The sequence below is a fragment of the Protopterus annectens genome, chromosome 15.part0 (assembly GCF_019279795.1).
Source record: "Protopterus annectens isolate FY-2018-M chromosome 15.part0, PAN1.0, whole genome shotgun sequence".
Lineage (NCBI taxonomy): Eukaryota > Metazoa > Chordata > Ceratodontiformes > Protopteridae > Protopterus > Protopterus annectens.
Genome location: NC_056749.1, coordinates 599,114,233 through 599,132,931, shown reverse-complemented (window position 1 = coordinate 599,132,931; position 18,699 = coordinate 599,114,233). Strand labels below are relative to the sequence as shown.

The following is an 18,699-nucleotide window of genomic DNA, read 5'->3' as shown; positions in this document are numbered from 1 at the left end:
GCAGTACACACTCAACTTTATATATATATATATATATATATATATATATATATATATATATATATATATATAGATAATATATGTATATCTATATTCTGCCCAATATACACACGCTGTCCACTTAGTAAATACATAAGCTTTAAACATACGTCTCAACAAATACTTGTCTGTAGTGATATCTATGGTAGAAGCAGCTCAAGAAATAGTCCTATTGACCCAAAGCCCTGCATTTGTTTATGTAGTCTTCTCTTGTTAAGATAGTATTAGTATTTATTTTACTTTAACCTTCTAGATTTTAGCACTGGCTTCAATGGAACACAATCATTCAAACCCAAACCTCTGTGTGCTCCTAAACACAAAATCCATTTTACTTCCATATTTTCAGTTTTATTGACTGTCCCCATCCTATTGCTGACATTCTGAATGTGTAAAACCTGAAATAAAAATATATATGGTCATCCTCCTTATCCAACATATGCTTAGCCAAAGCACTATACAGTTGCCCTTTTCTAGTGCAGTAAAGGTGATCCCTTATCCGTTCCCGAAGGTGACTGTTAGTTTTGCCAACATAGAAATGGAAATATGTTGTGCAGTTCAGTGATCTACATACACAACATTCTTAGTATTGCAATCAGCAGAATTCCTTAGCTCCCATAGCCGCCCTGTTTCAGGGTGCTTGAAAAACCTTGATTCATCTATACAAATGCACCATGTGCATTTTCCACATCTATGGGTACCATTCACTGTGCTATCCATCAGAGTAGATATCCTTGGATAGCAAAGCTGCTGTTTCAGATTTTTCTTATTTCTAAATGCAAAATGTTGTTGTCCACCCACTGTTGGTAAATATCCTCATCTGCTAACATATGCCAATTTTATCGTACGATGGTTTCAAACCTTTTCACATCTCTTGTATATGGTAAAACCATCGGAATGTGTGCTACACTACTCCTGATAACTACCTTGTCACTACCTGCTCTATCATAGTAGGGCTTAGCTTTACCTTTCCTTTGTGTACATTATGGTACACCTTATCAATTTTATGTTCACTATACCCCCTATTAATGAAACCTATTCTTAGCTTAGTTAACTCATTTCTATACACTTCCTCTTGACAGCATAGGCAAGATGTTCTCATTGCCTGACCTTTGATTGTTAGGAAAAATCTTAGGGTTATGCATACTGTTTCTGTGTAGAAAAGATGGTCTGTAGCATTTTTTTCCTATGTAATTTCATAGACCATTGGTCATTTTCTCTGTATATGGTAACGTCCAGGAAGTCTAAACTCATTTCAGAACAGTTTATTTTAAACTTTAAAAAGTCTCGTCACTAGTAGTATTTAGGTGTGCGTACAGGGATTTAAGTTCACCATCACCTTTCCAAAAAATAAAAGGATCTATGAAACGCCTATGAAAGGCTATTTGGGGATTACCTAACATGTTCATATTCCCAGTTAACCATAACCAGGTTTGCATATGTGTTGGCACAACTTGTGCCCATGGCAACCCCTGACAACTGCTTATAGTATATGCTGTTGAACATAAATATGTGCTCTAGTACCAATTCTAGTAATATAGAGGAAGTCCATCTTAGTATTAGAGAACTTTCCCTGCCTTAACACTGATTTAACCATGCTTATCCACTGGGCATTGGGTTGTTGTTGCTTGTCTTTCGCCTTTTCCCAGTAAGGGGTCGCCACAGAGTAACTCCTGTCTGCTAATGATTGGCAGATTTTTACGAAACGCCGAGGTGCCAGCTAGACGCCCAACCTTCAAGGAAGACGCACCCATTTACGCACGCATGTCTTTCGAATGCTACCCAACCGCGGGGAGGACATGCAGACTCCACACAGAAGGCACTCCCAAGCCCAGCTGAGAATCTAACGGAAGAACCTCTTGCTTTGAGGTAACCACTCTACCACAGCGGCAGTTACCCACTGGTCATTGGGTTTACTTGTAAATATACTACATCTATTGTTGCCAGCATCCCCGTATCTGCTGTTCCCTTTTGCTTCACTGCCCCCATAAAGGTCCACTAAAAACTGTTCTGTGTCTTTCAAGACATATGCATATTCATTGAATGCTGTCTTCAATTCCTTATCCAGGTATATAGGGTTGGGTTATGTTAGCCATCCTGCCCCTGCTAATATAGGTCTAAATTTCGGGTTATATGAGTCTTTGTGCATCTTGGGGAGACCGTGGATTTAAGCTGAGTGGATTTTCAACAGTAAAATAAAGATCTTTACTTAATAGTTCTATACACATGCATTCATATAAGGTATTGGCAATCTGTTCACTCATTTCAAACACAATTGTTGGTACTTCAACATATACATTTGGATCCAATAACATTTCTTGCATAGCTGTATTATAAAAGTCAGCATTCAATATCACCACTGGTCCCCCTTTGTCAGCGGGTCTTATAACTGTTTAGTCTGCAAGTCACACAATGTTTTGTGCTCACTTTGTCAAATTATACTTTGCTTCTTCTAAAAAAAACTATTTATCTTCATATTTCACTATTGCAGTCGTTACATTAGGGTAATCCTGCTGGCAGGTTGCCCTCAGTCGGCCTTAATTCCAAAGTCTTGGGTCCTGCGTTGGCTGCAGTCACCCCTTCCCTGACGTCAGGTTGTCAGGGGTATAAACGAAGCAGCTGACGCCATTTTCTTCAGTCTTTCTTGCCGCACGGTGCCTGAAGCAGTTTGCAAGTGTCGGTCAACTCCTGAAATTTTCGTGTTTGAGTTTCAGAACCGAAGTCTTCAATAAAGCCAAGTACCCCGTCGGGGGAACTTTTTTCTTGCTCCAGACTGATGTCAGAAAAAGTTAATTGTATTACTTGTGGAAAGCAAATACCTCATAAGGATTTTCATTCTTACTGTATTCCTTGCCTAGGCCCTGATCACAACGTTACTGGTTGTCTGTTTTGTTCTAGATTTAACCAACGCACTATTAAGCGTCGGTATAATTTTGCTTTAAAGTATTTTGGTAGCCTGTTTAATTATCCTAAAATGTCGTCTGATAGCCACCCGACTACCGAAGTTTACAAAAAAATGCAAAGAAAAGGATAGAGAAAAACAGAGGCCCAAAACCGACAAAGCTTCTAAGCCAGTCGCCGGTTCTCAGTGAGGCATTTTTGCAGCCCCTGACACCCGCTACTTTAGAGTCGCAGGCCGCTACTGACTCCCACGTGGAGTCAGCCATGCCGCTGGATGCTCCAAGGTATTGGAGCCTCGGACGCTAATTCCTCAGATGGGTCCAGAGCCGCTGAGCAAGTACCGGCTTCTGAGGGTGTATTCAAACCTCAACATCTTTACATTAAAACTACTTCAGCTTCAGAGAGAGACTAAAACATCATCTAAAGCAAAGAAACAAGCTCATGTGCCATATGTACAGGCCTCTATGCCCAAAAACAGATCAAAATGGCCGAAGACCTGATTACCTTGATCATGGGTTCCCATCCCCCTCCTGATAAGAGGCTTAGGCAAGACACTGACTATGAATCTTCAGATCAGGTTTCTATTTCTTCTGATTCCTCTTCTGATCAGGGGTATTCTTTACCCCCCTATGAGGATTCTGATGCTGAAGAATCTATACCTTCAGCATCTCCTCCTGAAGATTATTCCTTTGGGGAAACTTTGCATACCATGAGGGAGCATTTTCACTGGGAAAGCCAAGATTTTTCAGAATCTAAAATGAGGCTCAGGGATTTCCTTTTACTACCTCAGCACAGGCCTCTAGCCATTCCCCCTGTGTTAGACATTGTAGATGTGTTTTCGGAGTTTAGTTTGACCCCTGACTCCTTATCTCCAGCTCCTGTTAAGCCTGACAGATATTACAGGGTTCCTGACTTACCCAAATTTCTTTTTAAAACCCTGCTGCTGACTCGAACTATTTCACAGGGTCCAAAGGGAGTTAGGCATCGACAGCAACAAACCCAACCCCCACTGACAGAGATTCAAGGGCACTTGGGTAGATGGGGGAAAAAAGGTTTACACATCTGCAACTTTGGCTATAAGGGCCTTAAACTGTCAATTTAATATGCTCAAGTATCTGCAACATGTCATGGGTTTGCTTAAACAGAAAATGATGATAAATTCTGAATGTGCTGAAAACAAGGAAGTGCAGGATTTATTGCATGCAGCTGAACAAGTTGGAAAGCATACTTTGCAATGTGGTTTTGATTCTTTGGAGGCCTCCTGCAGGTCCGCAGTTATGGGTTCTGTAATTAGGAGGCATGCTTGGTTAAAGGAACAAAATCTGCCTGATCATGTTGGTTAAGTTACTAGATGCACCTTTACAACGTGATACTTTGGTGTTAAGGCAGAAGAGGTGTTAAAGAAAATGGAAGACAAAGCTAAATCTATGCAAACTGTTAAAGATTTTTTACAAGTACAGCCACCTAAGTTTTAGACACTGGCCTACCAAAAATTGGTCCTTTCCTGTGTCAGACCTCAAAGGAGCAGATCCCAGGCGCAAGGTTCTTATAGGTCAAAACAATGGGGTGCTTCTACCTCCAAAGCTGGAGAAGATATAGCACAAACATACAGAAAGCAGTCCCATTGACTTTCCCCTGCCCGCACCAAGCACTTGTCTTCTGGCAGCACCTTTAGGGAGAAAATTAGCACTTTTTGCTCAAAATTGGCACATTATAACCCAGGACAAGTGTGTTCTAAATAGTGTCACAAGGCTACAAATTCCATTTCCATACTCTGCCAAAGGCAAACGGCTGGCCAGATCTGCCAAAAAATCAATGGGCAGAGGCACAAAAACAAGTTTCATCCCTCATGGACATGGGGGTCATTCAGCAAGTGCCAGAGCAAGGACAAGGATTTTACTCTACTGTTCTTGGTACCCAGAAAGGACAAGGCCTGGAGGCAGATACTGGACCTATCCATTCTGAACACATTCCTGGATATTCCAAAATTCAAAATGTTAACTTTGCAGCAGCTTCTGCCCATGCTGGGCAAGAATGCTTGGCTTGTGACTTTAGACTTGAGGCATACCTGCATGTTCCAGTCAGACAATCGTGCAGAAGATACCTCAGATTCAAGGCTGGTTCAATACATTACCAATTCTCTGCACTGCCCTGTGGCTCATCTACTGCACCCAGGGTCTTTACAAAGTGCCTGGCACCAGTTATTGCATTCTGCAGACAGAGGAATAGAAATATATCCTTACTTGGACGACTGTCTAATTCAAGCAGAGAACAAGGACATTTTTCTTCAACATCTGGCGTTTGTGAAAAGACTTATAACATGCAATAGGGTACACAGTCAACGAAAATAAATCAAAACTAGTACCCTCTAAAGAGATAACATTCCTGGGTGCAAGCTTGAATGCAACTGCCCAGATAGCTTATCTCACGCCAGACAAAGGCAACTGACTACCTATTTCAAAATGTTGGCAACAAAGGCCCAGTTATCTGCAAGAAAAATTCTGCAGGCTTTGGGCTTCATGGCATCCTGCATCCTACTAATTCCATATGCAAGACTGCAAATGAGGAAACCTCAGTGGTACCTAAAAAGTGTTTGGACTCAACATTGCCACAGCCTGGAAACAATGATTGCTGTCATTCCCTGCCTGCAACAGGAGTTTCGATGGGCAAAGGCTTGTCACCAGAACAAGGGACAGCCATTCACATTACCCCCAGCCAGGCAGACGCTAACAACGGATGCATCGGATTATGCCTGGGGCGCCTACATGGCAGGGAAGATGCATTCAGGGCACATGGTCCTCAAACCAAATGCATCTACATATCAATCCGAGATGCTAGCTGTTCAAAATGCCCTGACAGCCTTCAAGGACCTACTTCATCTGGGACAACTACTGATAAAGACTGACAGCACCACTGTCATGTGGTATATAAACAAGCAGGGGGGCAATCGCTCTTACCCCTTTGCAGACTATCCACGACATTGTGGGACACAGCTTTGACTTACCAAGTACATCTGCAGGCACATTTCCTGCCAGGAAAGGAAAATACTCTTGGCAGACGAACTAAGCAGAAACCTCATGGATCCCCACGAGTGGAAACTGGATCCACAAGTCTTCAGCATAACAAGGAAACTGGGATGCCCGGACATAGATCTATTTGCCTCTCCTCACAACTGCAAACTAAAAAGATTCTGCGCAAGGACTCATCACAGACAAGCATGGAAAGTGGACGCCCTATCAGTATATGCCTTTCCTCCACTGCCTCTCCTCCCCAATGTACTACTAAAGGTCAGACAGGAGAAGCCAAAGATGAATACTGATTGCCCCAGACTGGCCACACCAGTACTGGTATCCAGTTCAATCCTAAGGAACTTGTCTCTATGCCCAGCTTGGACCTTACCTCAAATACTTGATTTATTGTCCCAGCAAAACAATCAGATCCTGTACAGCCAGCTCAGGACATTAAATCTGGCAGCATGGCGGATAATGTAGTCGTACAAAACACCTCTCAGTAAAGTTGTGATGGATGTCATTCTGGAAGCCAGAAGGCCTAGTACTAAAACGTCTTATGCTGGAAAATGGAAGAGATTCTGTGCTTGGAACCAGGCACAAGGAACTGATGCAGCTTTTCCAGATATTCCTCAGATTTTGCAATACTTAACTGAGATGCTGGACAAAGGCTTATCTTTTTCATGAATTAAAATTCATGCCTCTGCCATTTTGGCTCCTTAAAATACAGAGACACCAATTTTTCTCATCCTTTATTAAAGCAGTACCTCAGAGGAGCAAACAATTTAAGGCCTCCAAGGAGATCACCAGTACCTGCATGGGACCTCAGCTATGTCTTGGAAAAGCTCACCCTGCCTCCATTTGAGCCAGCTGCTACTGCTGATATAAAGTTTTTATCTTGGAAAACAGTTCTGCTCCTAGCAATTACTTATGCAAGACAAGTTTCAGAGCTACAGGTGCTCATGGCTGTGGAACCTTTTATCATTTTTTATCCAGACAGGGTCTCTCTGAGGACAAACCCAACATTTATGTCTAAAGTGGTGTCTAGTGTGGCTCTTAACCAAACTATTCATCTGCCAACCTTTCATCCAAATCCACAGATCAAGGGAGAGAGAATCTGCATTCTTTGGACACACCCAGACAGCTTAGATTCTCCTTGGACAGAACTAAAGGTTTCAGGAATATTGAGCAATTATTAGTGACGTGCTGCAGGATCACAAGGAAAGGCCATCTCAAAGCAGACTATTTCTAAGTGGATAGGCCACTGTATTTGTTTCTATTTACACCATGGCAAGCCAGTGCCTAAGGGCATTAGGCCACATTCCACCAGAGCTGCAGCCACTTCAGCAGCCTTTCTCAGGGTAGTACCAACGAGAGACATTTTAGAGGCAGCTACTTGGAGTTCAGTGCACACCTTTACAAAGCATTACCATCTGCCACTGTACTCTAAATCCAGGGCAGGCTTTGCCACTGCAGTTCTGCAGGGCCTCATAGCCGCTCCTAATGCTGTTTAGCTCCAGCCTCCTAACCATAGCTTTGAGACTCTACCCAAATGTAATGACTGCAACAGTGAAACATGAACATTATTGTGTACACAAATGTAGATGTTGGTGTATTCACGGTTGATGTCCAGGTTACCCACTCGCCATCCCCCTTTTTTTCTATGGATCTTATCTTTCCTTCTCTGATTTATACAACCTATGTTCCAAATTGTTTCAATGTTGCATTTCTAGTAAACCTATGTAGGCATAACAGGAATTTGCAAATTTCCATTTTAGTCGAAGGTATAAAATTTAAACCTCCGTTTAATAAAGAAGTCTCAGCTGCAGACGGTTCATATTTGGAAATCTTCCACATTGAAGAAAATGTGGGGGTATGGGCAGGAGAGTTGATATGGAATATTTCCATATATGAACTATCTGCAGCTGAGACTTTATTAAACAGAGGTTTAAATTTTATACCTTTGACTAAAATGGACGTTGAATTTCTGTTATGCCTACGTATGTTTAATAGAAATGTAACATTGAAACAATTTGGAAATGGCAATGAGGCAAGGGATGTTCAGTTTAAGAAAGTCTGTACCAATATTGCCGCATAATATAGAAACTTTCTTAAAAGCTTGTGAATGCCATTTATAATACAGGAAACAATAGTTTTTTAGAAGGGAAGTATAATTTGATAGTGAGCTCAAAGCATTGTGTGACTTGCAGACTAATGATAGCATAGATGTTCTTCGTGTTTCACTGTTGCAGTCATAACTGTAGGGTGCTCCTGCCGGCAGGCAGCCCGAGGTCGGCCAGAATTCCAAAGTCTGGGTCAGGTGTCGGCTGTACCAGCAAGTACCCTGACGTCAGAACGTAGAGGTATAAAGCTGACAGCAGACGCCATCTTCTCCAGTCTTTCTTGCCATGCGGTGGAAAGCAGCTCGCAAGTCATTGGCTGGCGCATTCAGGACAACGTGCGTTGATTGTCGTCCGTCCGAAGTTTTCTACTTCTCTTCTCAAGCTAAGTACCCCGTTGGGGAAACCTTTTTCTTGCTCCTCCGATGTCAGAAAAAGTTAATTGTATATTGTGTGGAAAACAAATACCTCATAAAGATTTCCACTCTTACTGTCTACCTTGATTAGGCCCTGACCATGACGTTTCTTGCTGTCGGTTCTGTGCCAGGTTTAATTCTCGCACTATCAAGCGTAGGTACGATTGGGCCTTGAATTATTTCGGTAGATTCAATTATAGGATGTTGTCGGATACTTTACCGACAACCGGAATTCAAAAGAAACGCAAGGACAAGGATAGGCCTCCGAGGTCCAAACAAGATGCTTTGCAGCCGGAGCCAGCTTCGGGTTTGGCGGTAGTCAGTGAGGCGCTTTTGCAGCCCCTGTCGTCCGCCACATTGGAACAGATGGCCGACACGGACTCCCATGGGGAGCCTTCTAGGCCTAGTATTTTATCTGCTGCAGGACCTTCGGATGTCGCTCCTTCAGATGGGTCCGGAACCGCTGTGCAGGTACCGGCTTCTGAAGGGGTTTTCAGGCCTTCTCATATCACTATTTCTACAAAGACAAAGGCAAAGTCAAAGACTACTGTTAAGCCAAGGGTTTCTTCTCAAGCTTCCTCGGATACAGCTCCCAAGTCCCAGAAGCAATTACTACGGATGGCTGAAGATTTACTGACAATGATTAGGGGTTCTCACCCTCCTCCAGAAAAAAGGCCTAGACAGGATATTCCTTATGATTCATCTGATCAGGCTTCTGTGTCTTCTGTCTCTTCCTCTGACCAGGATTATTCTTTTCCTCCTTATGAGGATTCTGATGCAGAGGACTCTATTCCCTCTGCTTCTCCCCCTGAAGATTTCTCTTTTGGGGAAACCTTACATGAGATGAGGGAGCATTTTCATTGGGAAGGACAGGATTATTCTGCTTCTAAGAAGAGACTTAGGGGATTTCTCCTTCTCCCTCAACACAGACCTTTGGCTATTCCTCCTGTACTTGATATTGTGGATGATGCTTTTTCTGAAGCTAACCTGAATCCTGATTCCTTGCCGCCTGCTCCTTCCAAGCCTGATAGATTTTAGAGTCCCTGACTCCCATCGATTCTTATTTAAGAACCCTTCTGCTTATCCTGAAACCATTTCTCAGTGTTCTAGGGCTGCTAAGGCCGCTTCATCTAAAAATCCTATTCCCTCTGAAAAGGATTCTCGTGCCTTGGACAGGTGGGGCAAAAAGGTTTACACTTCTGCTACTCTTTCTATTAGAGCTTTAAATTGCCAGTTTCACATGTTCAAGTATCAGCAATTTCTTTTGTCTGTTTTAAAGCAAAGGCTCTCTACCTTTCCTGCATGTGCAGAGGACAAGGAATTACAGGATGTCTTGCATGCAACTGAACAAGTTAGCAAACATAGTTTACATGTGGTTTTGATGCCTTGGAAGCTTCTTGCAGGGCCGCAGCCTCTGGTACTGTTATCAGGAGACATGCTTGGCTTCGTGAGCAGAATTTACCTGAGCAGGTTAAGGCTAAACTGTTAGATGCTCCTGTTCAGCATGATGTTTTATTTGGATCCAAGGCTGAGGAGGTTATTAAAAGGATGGAAGAAAAAGCAAAATCTATGCAGACTGTCGAAGATTTTTTTACAAGTTCAGCCTCCTAGATTTTTTAGAAATTGGCCCTCCAAAAATTGGTCCTTTCCCACGTCTGACAGGCCTCAAAGGGGAAGATATAGACGCTCCAGAGGTCAGGCTCAGGCCTCTTACAGGTCAAGACAATGGACTGCTTCACCTAGAAGGGGAGAAGACGGACCTCAATCACAAAAGAAGCAGACCCAATGACTCTCTCCGTTGGGCTACAGGTCCTCCTTGCCTGGAAGCCCCTCTCGGAGGAAAGCTTTCTCTTCTACCAAAATTGGACTCATTACCCAGGACAAATGAGTTTTAGACGTGATTTTAAGAGGCTACAAATTCCACTTTCATACTCTGCCAAGGTCTTCGGGTTGGCCGGATCTGCCAAAACATCAATGGTCAGAGGCCTTAAATCAAGTGGATGCTTTATTGGCCATGAGAGCCATAGAACCTGTTCCACTTCCAGAGATGGGAAAAAGTTTTTACTCAAGACTATTTCTGGTTCCAAGGAAACAAAACTTATGGAGACCTATTCTGGACCTCTCAGTATTAAATAAGTTTCTGGAGATTCCAAAATTCAAGATGCTTACTCTGCAGCAACTTCTTCCCATGCTCTCCCAGGATGCTTGGATGGTGAAATTGAACTTGAAGGAAGCCTATTTACACATTCCCATCAGACAGGAACGCAGAAAGTACCTCTGATTCAAGGCAGGTTCCAGACACTTTCAATTCTCTGTACTGCCCTTTGGCTTATCTACTGCGCCCAGAGTCTTTACCAAGTGTCTGGCTCCAGTAGTAGCTTATTGCAGACTCCAAGGGATTCAAATTTACCCCTATCTGGACGACTGCCTTATTCAGGCGGACAGCAAGGATCTTTTACTTCATCTGCAGTTTGTTCAGCGTCTTCTCCTACTTCTGGGATTTTCAGTGAACACAAAAGGCACATTTGATCCCCTCTCAACAAATTATCTTTTTGGGAGCTCTTTTAAACACAAGCTTACAAAGGGCCTTCCTTACTCCAGAAAAGCAAGTACAGCTGGCATCAATTTTCAAGACCTTGGCTACTTTAACTCAGCTCACTGCAAGGAAATTCCTGCAGACATTGGGCTACATGGCTTCTTGCATCCTGTTGATCCCAAATGCAAGGCTTCATCTGAGAACTTCAATGGTACCTAAAGAGTGTATGGTCTCAGCATTACCACAGCCTGGAAACAATGATACCTCTGATTCACTGCCTCCAAAAAGAGTTCCTCTGGTGGTCCAGGGCTTGTGCTTTAAACAAAGGGAATCCCTTTCGTCATCCTCATCCTGCTCAGATCATAACCACAGATGCCTCGGATTATGCTTGGGGAGCTCATTACCTAAACAATTGCCAGCAGGGCTATTGGACAAGGAAGCATCTTCCCTGGCATATCAACTTGAAGGAAATGTTGGCAGTCCAAAATGCTCTTCTAGCCTTCCAGAATCTTTTGCAGCCAGGCCATCTTCTGATTCGCACAGACAATACCACAGTCATGTGGTATATAAACGAGCAGGAGGGGCTCTCACTCATACACCCTATGCATACTAGCCATGAGTTTATAGGAGACGGCTCTAAATCTGAAACTGCATCTTCAAGCTCATTTCATTCCAGGAAAACAGAATCTCTTAGCAGGCAGCCTAAGCAGAAATCTTTTGGATCCTCACGAATGGATGCTGGATCCCAACTTATTCAGCAGGATTATGGCAGTTTGGGGTTGCCCTCTGATAGATCTGTTTGCATCTCATCTCAATCATCAGCTGCCTCTCTTGCACCAGGTCCTTCCACAAAACAGCTTGGAAAGTGGATGCCCTGTCTTTCAGCTGGAGGAATCTTTCGGGATATGCCTTCCCTCCTCTTCTGCCTCGGGTGTTACTGAAAATAAAGCAGGACAAGCCAAAGATTATCATTTTGATAGCTCCAAATTGGCCAAGGCAGTTTTGGTACCCAACCTTGAAACACCTATTCCTGGAACCTCCTTGGATTCCACCTCTGATACCTTCTCTTCTGTCCCAGCATCAGGGTCAGGTGCTGCACTCTCAAATCAAGACTCTATGCTTGGCAGCTTGGCTCTACAAGGGCCTTTGATTCCTTCTTCTCTTCCCAAACAAGTTTTGGATGTTCTTTTAGAAGCTAGGCGGCCTAGCACTAGGAAATCTTATGCTTCGAAATGGAAAAGATTTTGTATTTGGATGCAGGATCGAGGTTCAGATCCTCTTTTGCCTGATATTTCTTCCATTTTACTCTACCTCTCAGACCTTTTGCTTAAAGGCCTCTCCTTTTCCTCCATCAAAATCCATGCTTCTGCTATCTCGGCTCATTTCAACACTGATCCTCCCATTTTTTCTCACCAGCTGGTGAGACAGTTTTTGAGAGGAGCTAAGAATTTAAGACCTCCCAGAACTCCTCCTGTTCCTGTTTGGGATCTTAATTATGTCTTGGAGAAACTTACTTTGCCTCCTTTTGAGCCTGCTGCTGCCTCGGATATCAAGTTCTTATCCTGGAAAACAGCTCTCTTGTTGGCATTGACTTCTGCTAGAAGGGTTTCAGAGTTACAAGCTCTCATGGCTGTGGAACCATATCTTATCTTCCACCAAGACAGAGTTTCCTTGAGGACCAATCCTACATTTATGCCCAAGGTGATTTCAAAAGTGGCTCTAAATCAGACTTTTCACCTTCCTACCTTCTTTCCTAACCCTCAAAATAAAGGGGAAAGGATTTTTCATTCATTGGACGTACACAGACAACTACGATTTTACCTGGAACAAGACTAAAGATTTCAGAAAATCTGATCAATTGCTTATCTCTTATACCTCCAGTTCTCTAGGTAAGGCTATTTCTAAACAAACTATTTCCAAATAGATTGCTCATGGAATAAGGTTTTGTTACTCTCACTATGGGAAACAGATTCCAGGTATAGTTAGAAGTCATTCTACTAGAGCAGCTGCCACTTCAGCAGCTTTTCTCAGAGGAGTTCCTACCAAGGACATTCTGGAAGCTGCCACTTGGAGCTCAGTGCATACTTTTTCCAAGCACTACAATCTCCCTTTGTATTCTAAGTCTAGGGCAGGCTTCGCCTCTGCTGTTTTGAAGGGCCTTCTAGCTGCCCCTTCTGCATAACCTCCTCCCTCATTCACAGCTTTGGGATTCTACCCTACAGTTATGACTGCAACAGTGAAACACGAAGAACATAGTACAGTTGTGTACACCTACCATAAATGTAGATGTTAGTGTCTTCACTGTTGCAGTCGGTGTTTCCCTCCCAAAAATCCCCTCTTTTGTTAATTTCCTTTGTGGTGTATTTGTGTTTCTATTTGGACACCTTTTGGTTTCTTTGGGGGTTTCTGTCATCTGGGGCAAGAAAGGCTGGAGAAGATGGCGTCGGCTGTCAGCTTTATACCTCTACGTTCTGACGTCAGGGTACTTGCTGGTACAGCCGACGCCGGACCCAGACTTTGGAACTCTGGCCGACCTCGGGCTGCTTGCTGGCAGGAGCACCCTACAGTTATGACTGCAACAGTGAAGACACTCGAACATCTACATTTATGGTAGGTGTACACAACTGTACTTTTTATAAGACCTACTGACAAAGGGGGACCAATGGTGGTATTGAATGCTGACTTTTATAATACAGCTATGCAAGAAATGCTATTGGATCCAAATGTATATGTTTAAGTGCCAACAACAGTTGTGTTTGAAGTGAGTGAACTGATTGCCAATACCTTATAAGAATGCATGTGTATGGAACTATTAAGTAAAGATGTTTTTAATTATTTTACTGTTGAAAATCCACTCATACCTCAAATCCATGGTCTCCCCAAGATAAACAAAGACCCATATAACCCGAAATTTAGATCTATATTAGCAGGGGCAGGATGGCTAACAGAACCCATCTCTATATACCTGGATAAGGAATTGGACAGCACTCAATGAATATGCATATGTCTTGAAAGATGCAGAACAGTTTTTTGTGGACCTTTATGGGGCAGTGAAGCAAATGGGAGCAGCAGATACGGGGATGCTGGCCACACTAGATGTAGTGTCTTTATTTACAAGTATACCCAATGACCAGGGGATAAGCATGGTGAAATCAGTGTTGACAAGGCGGGGAAAGTTCTCTAATACTAAGACTTTCTCTGTATGTTACTAGAATTGGTACTAGAGCACAACATATTTTCAACGGCATATGCTATAAGCAGTTGTCAGGGGTTGCCATGGGCACAAGTTGTGCCAACACATATGCAAACCTGGTTATGGTTTAACTGGGAATATGAACATCTGTTAGGTAACCCCAAATAGCCTTTTGTAGGAATTTTGTAGATCTTTTTATTTTTTGGAAAGGTGATGGTGAAAAACTTAAATCCATGTATGCACACCTAAATGCTACTAGTGACTTTTAAAGTTTACGATGAACTGTTCTGAAATGAGTTTAGACTTCCTGGACGTTCCCATGTACAGAGAAAAAATTACCAGTGGTCTACGAAATTACACAGGAAACAATGCTACAGACCATCTTTTCTACACACACACAGTCTGCATAACCTTAAGATTCTTCCTAACACAATCAGAGGTCAGGCAATGAGAACATCTTGCTTGTCAGAAGAACACTATTTATATTTAGAACACTAAAAACCACTTGCACAAAATGTAAAAACAAGAACATAGTTAACTAAGTTAAGAATAGGTTTCATTAATAGGGGGTATAGTGAAGATGAAATTGGTAAGGTGTACCATAATGTACACAAGGAAAGGTAAAGCTAAGCCCTTCTACTCTGGAGCAGGTAGTGACAGGGTAAATATCAGGAATAGTGTATTATCACACATTCCGATGGTTTTACCATATACAAGAGATGTGAAAAGGCTTGAAACCATCATACGCCAAAATTGACATATCTTGTTAGTAGATGAGGATGCTGCCAACATAGTGGGTGGACAACCACATTTTGCATTTAGAAATAAGAAAAATCTGAAACGGCAACTTTGCTATCCAAGGATATCTACTCTGATGATAGCATAGTGAATGGTACCCATAGAAGTGGAAAATGCACACAGTGCATTTATATAGATGAATCAAGGTTTTTTCAAGCACCCTGAAACAGGTCATCTGTGGGAGCTAAGGAATTCTACTGATTGCAATACTAAGAATGTAGTGTATGTAGCTCACTGCACTTTTCTATTTCTGTGTTGGCAAAACTAACAGTCACCTTAGGGAACGGATAAGGGATCACCTTTACTGCACTAGAAAAGGGCAACTGTATAGTGCTTTGGCTAAGCATACATTGGATAAGGGGGGTAACCATATATTTTTATTTCAGGTTTTACACATTCAGAATGTCAGCAATAGGATGGGGGGCATGGTCAATACTACTGAAAATATGGAAGTAAAATGGATTTTGCATTTAGGGGCGCACACAGGTTTGGGTTTGAATGATAGTTTTCCATTGAAGCCAGTGCTAAAATCTAGAAGGTTAAAATAAATACTATCTTAACAAGAGAAGACTACATAAGCACATGCAGGGCTTTGGGTCAATATAACAATAATTCTTGAGCTGCTTCTAGCATAGATATCACTAAAGACAAGTATTTGTTCAGATGCATGTTTTAAAGCATATGTATTTACTAAGTGGACAGCATGTGTATTTATTAGGAAGAATATATATATTAAGTTGAGTGTGTACTGCTTATATTTTTATATAAATGTATATATATTTTTATGCTTCTACCCACACACAAGCAGTTACTAAATGGGGAACATGAGTATATATTTATTCACTGACTTATGTATTTTATTTATATTCATCCACATGTTCTTGGTTTTACATTTTGTGCAAGTGGTTTTTAGTGTTCTAAATATAAATAGTGTTCTTCTGACTTCAGCAATTAACTAAGGGCAAAATGTAACCATAGTAATTGATTGCTGAGTGCTGAATTAACTCAGTGGTAGGATTGGTTGTTTTAGTAATGAATTAAAGTATTTAAGTGCTGTTGCTGTTTGAATAAGCTGTCTAATGGAGCAATGGCTACCACTGCGAAAGCGCTCACCATTTTGTATTAAAAGATTTTATTTTGTTGAGGTTCAGCTTCTTTATTCCATCTATCTTCCTACTGGGTACCTGTGTTTCAACATTTTCAACTTCTGGGCTGATTTGGATTTATTTTTTTTTTTACAATTTCAAGATTACTAATGTTTATGCACTAGACGAGGATAACTACAACCTTCCTATACTGTCAGCATCCTCTTATAGCACTACACATATAATGGCCTCGCATGTTATGTAACACTCACTGACATAGGTATGTTCTAGCTCACTTCAAATACACCATGTAACCATTGCCAAACCTTTCTACCATATCACTGCCACAAATCACACTTCAAGACTACAGTACTATCACTTATACATGCAGATAGTATCAGTAGTAGGTTACATATGCAGTTTCATTCACGCAACAGGACATAGTAGACATAATTGTTAGAACACTATTGCCACTTAAAGCACTATTAACTCATTTAGCAGCTTATATGGTGACATTCAGCTTAATATTAGCAGCCATATCATCCAAACATGGTATTAATTATAACAGCCATATATTGACAGTAACTGTTTTTCTGTCTGATAGGATTAATTTGCTTCTCTAGCCACATACTGAATTGCAGATTTAGAAGGTGATACAGTTGTTAATTGGTATGACAATTGCATACTAGCATTACTTTAGCAAATGCACATGCAGATTGACTGCTCTACAGATAAATGTCCAGTTTACATGTCAGGCTATAGTTGTACTACACCAAAACTGTCCTGTTGTAATACACCTGTAACACCAGCATTACTACATTCTTTACCCTTCGTAGGTATTCCTTACTGACCAAAATGCTGTCGCAGAACGATGTCTGTCACTATATTCAACTGTCACTGTATTCAAGACTAACCTCCCACGCTATCTTTACGTCGGCTAATATCCCTTCCTGGCATTACGCTATTATGCCGCGCATCCATTATGCGTCTCTATCATAGTGTCAAACAAGAACACGATGCATCTGTGTTGTCATCTTAGAATGCCAGATTCTCTTGTGTGATGATTATATCTGTGACAGGAAGATATGGGCGTATCAATTATGAGCAGACATCGACAACTGCGTTCGGAATCATGTAATTCGAACATATAGCTAGGTAATTGGCCGGCATTTTAATAGTAAACTATTTGTAACTTATGGGATTGCCTGCCATTGGAAGCCTGACATCCAGCCAGTGTACCAAAACCTACTTTTGCTTTAAGGTTTGCAGAATGTGACACTTATGCTTCTCGCATAGTGTAGGGCATAAAGGTGACCTACAGATGTACCATCCTCAGAAGTTCTTTGCTGCCAGTCTGAACTCATTTCCTGTATGTTGGTTTGTTCGCTTGTGTCCTTTTCCACTAGTTTGAATGATTTTTTTTTTCATTCTTGGGTGAAAGCCTACATTTTGTTTGCTGAAGTCTGAGCCATTGCATACAAGGACCCCACTAAGTTTTTTTTATTACAGTTTGTTTCATGTCATCCAGGAAAGGTAAATGCCAGTGTGCAAGACAGATTCCCTACAGACTGCCTCAATGTGTCTCTTTTGCTTTGGAGCTTCTCGCGACCATAAGACCTGTTTGATTTGTCAGGGTTTTCTACCAGAAATCCTTCATAGTAGGCTTTCTTCCCTTTCTTTGTATCTTGAGAACCAGCACCTTGTTTCTCCCTAAAGGTACAAAGGAGGAGCTTACCCACCTCAGCCTTTGGGGAAGGTGAAAGTATTGATTGGAATCTTCTGCCATCCAGCGTCTGCCTGGTGTTTCTCCTGAAGTTGTGAGAACCTGGAGGTTTGCTTGTCTGTCTGATTTCTCTGTAGTGACGCGGTTTAAGGCTGGTGACGATGTGGTGTGCAGTATGTATTAAGCTTTGCAGGCGTCCCTCATGGATATTCAGGGGGCATCACGGTTCATTATTTCTGAAGGGCCTACGTATGGTAGAGTTTCTAGTTATGGAAGAAGTTCTTACTACAGTTATTAAATGCCATCCTGGGTCAGAGCCTTCTTAGTTTTATAAGGCAGACATTCCTTTAAAAAAGAAAAAAACTAAATGTGTTTCTCCAGTTCCTAGGGATCCGCAATGAGTGACTGGCCTTTACTCAGGGTTTGTTTAATCCTTCAGTGGCATTAAAACCTCCTCTGATTTTTTTTTTCCGCTGCCCCTTGGTCTTCCGCTCCCCTTAGTCTTCCACTCCCCTTAAAAGATCCAAAGAACAGCATTTTTCTGAAGTCAGATTTTGAGGAGGAATTCATGGCTTACTCTAGCCAAATTCCTTCTCCTTTGGATTGTGTCTCCGTAGATGAGGAATCTTAATAGTCTAGATACTTTTTAAGAAATTTCCTTTGATATAGTTTCTAGGATGATAGAATTTTTAAAATGTGATTGTGCTTCGGTCTCTGACATCTGTAAGAGGGCACTATGAGTTGCTACAGTAGTAATCTTCAATACCTTCTGCTATTCCTCCTGTTATGGCTGGTTGGATGCTTTTTCTAATGCCTCTAAACTCATGATTCTCTGCCCCCTGCTCCCAAGAAGCCCAATAGGTTTTATAGGGTGCCTGAGGAT

The 18,699-nt window shown here is 41.9% G+C and overlaps 1 protein-coding gene across 1 annotated transcript in view; it reads left to right on the top strand.

Annotated features, from left to right (window-relative positions):
• The window catches only part of KIF4A (kinesin family member 4A), a gene marked incomplete in the record, with an annotated part of 2,786,372 nt that overhangs the window by 472,435 nt on the left and 2,295,238 nt on the right, over positions 1-18,699 (top strand).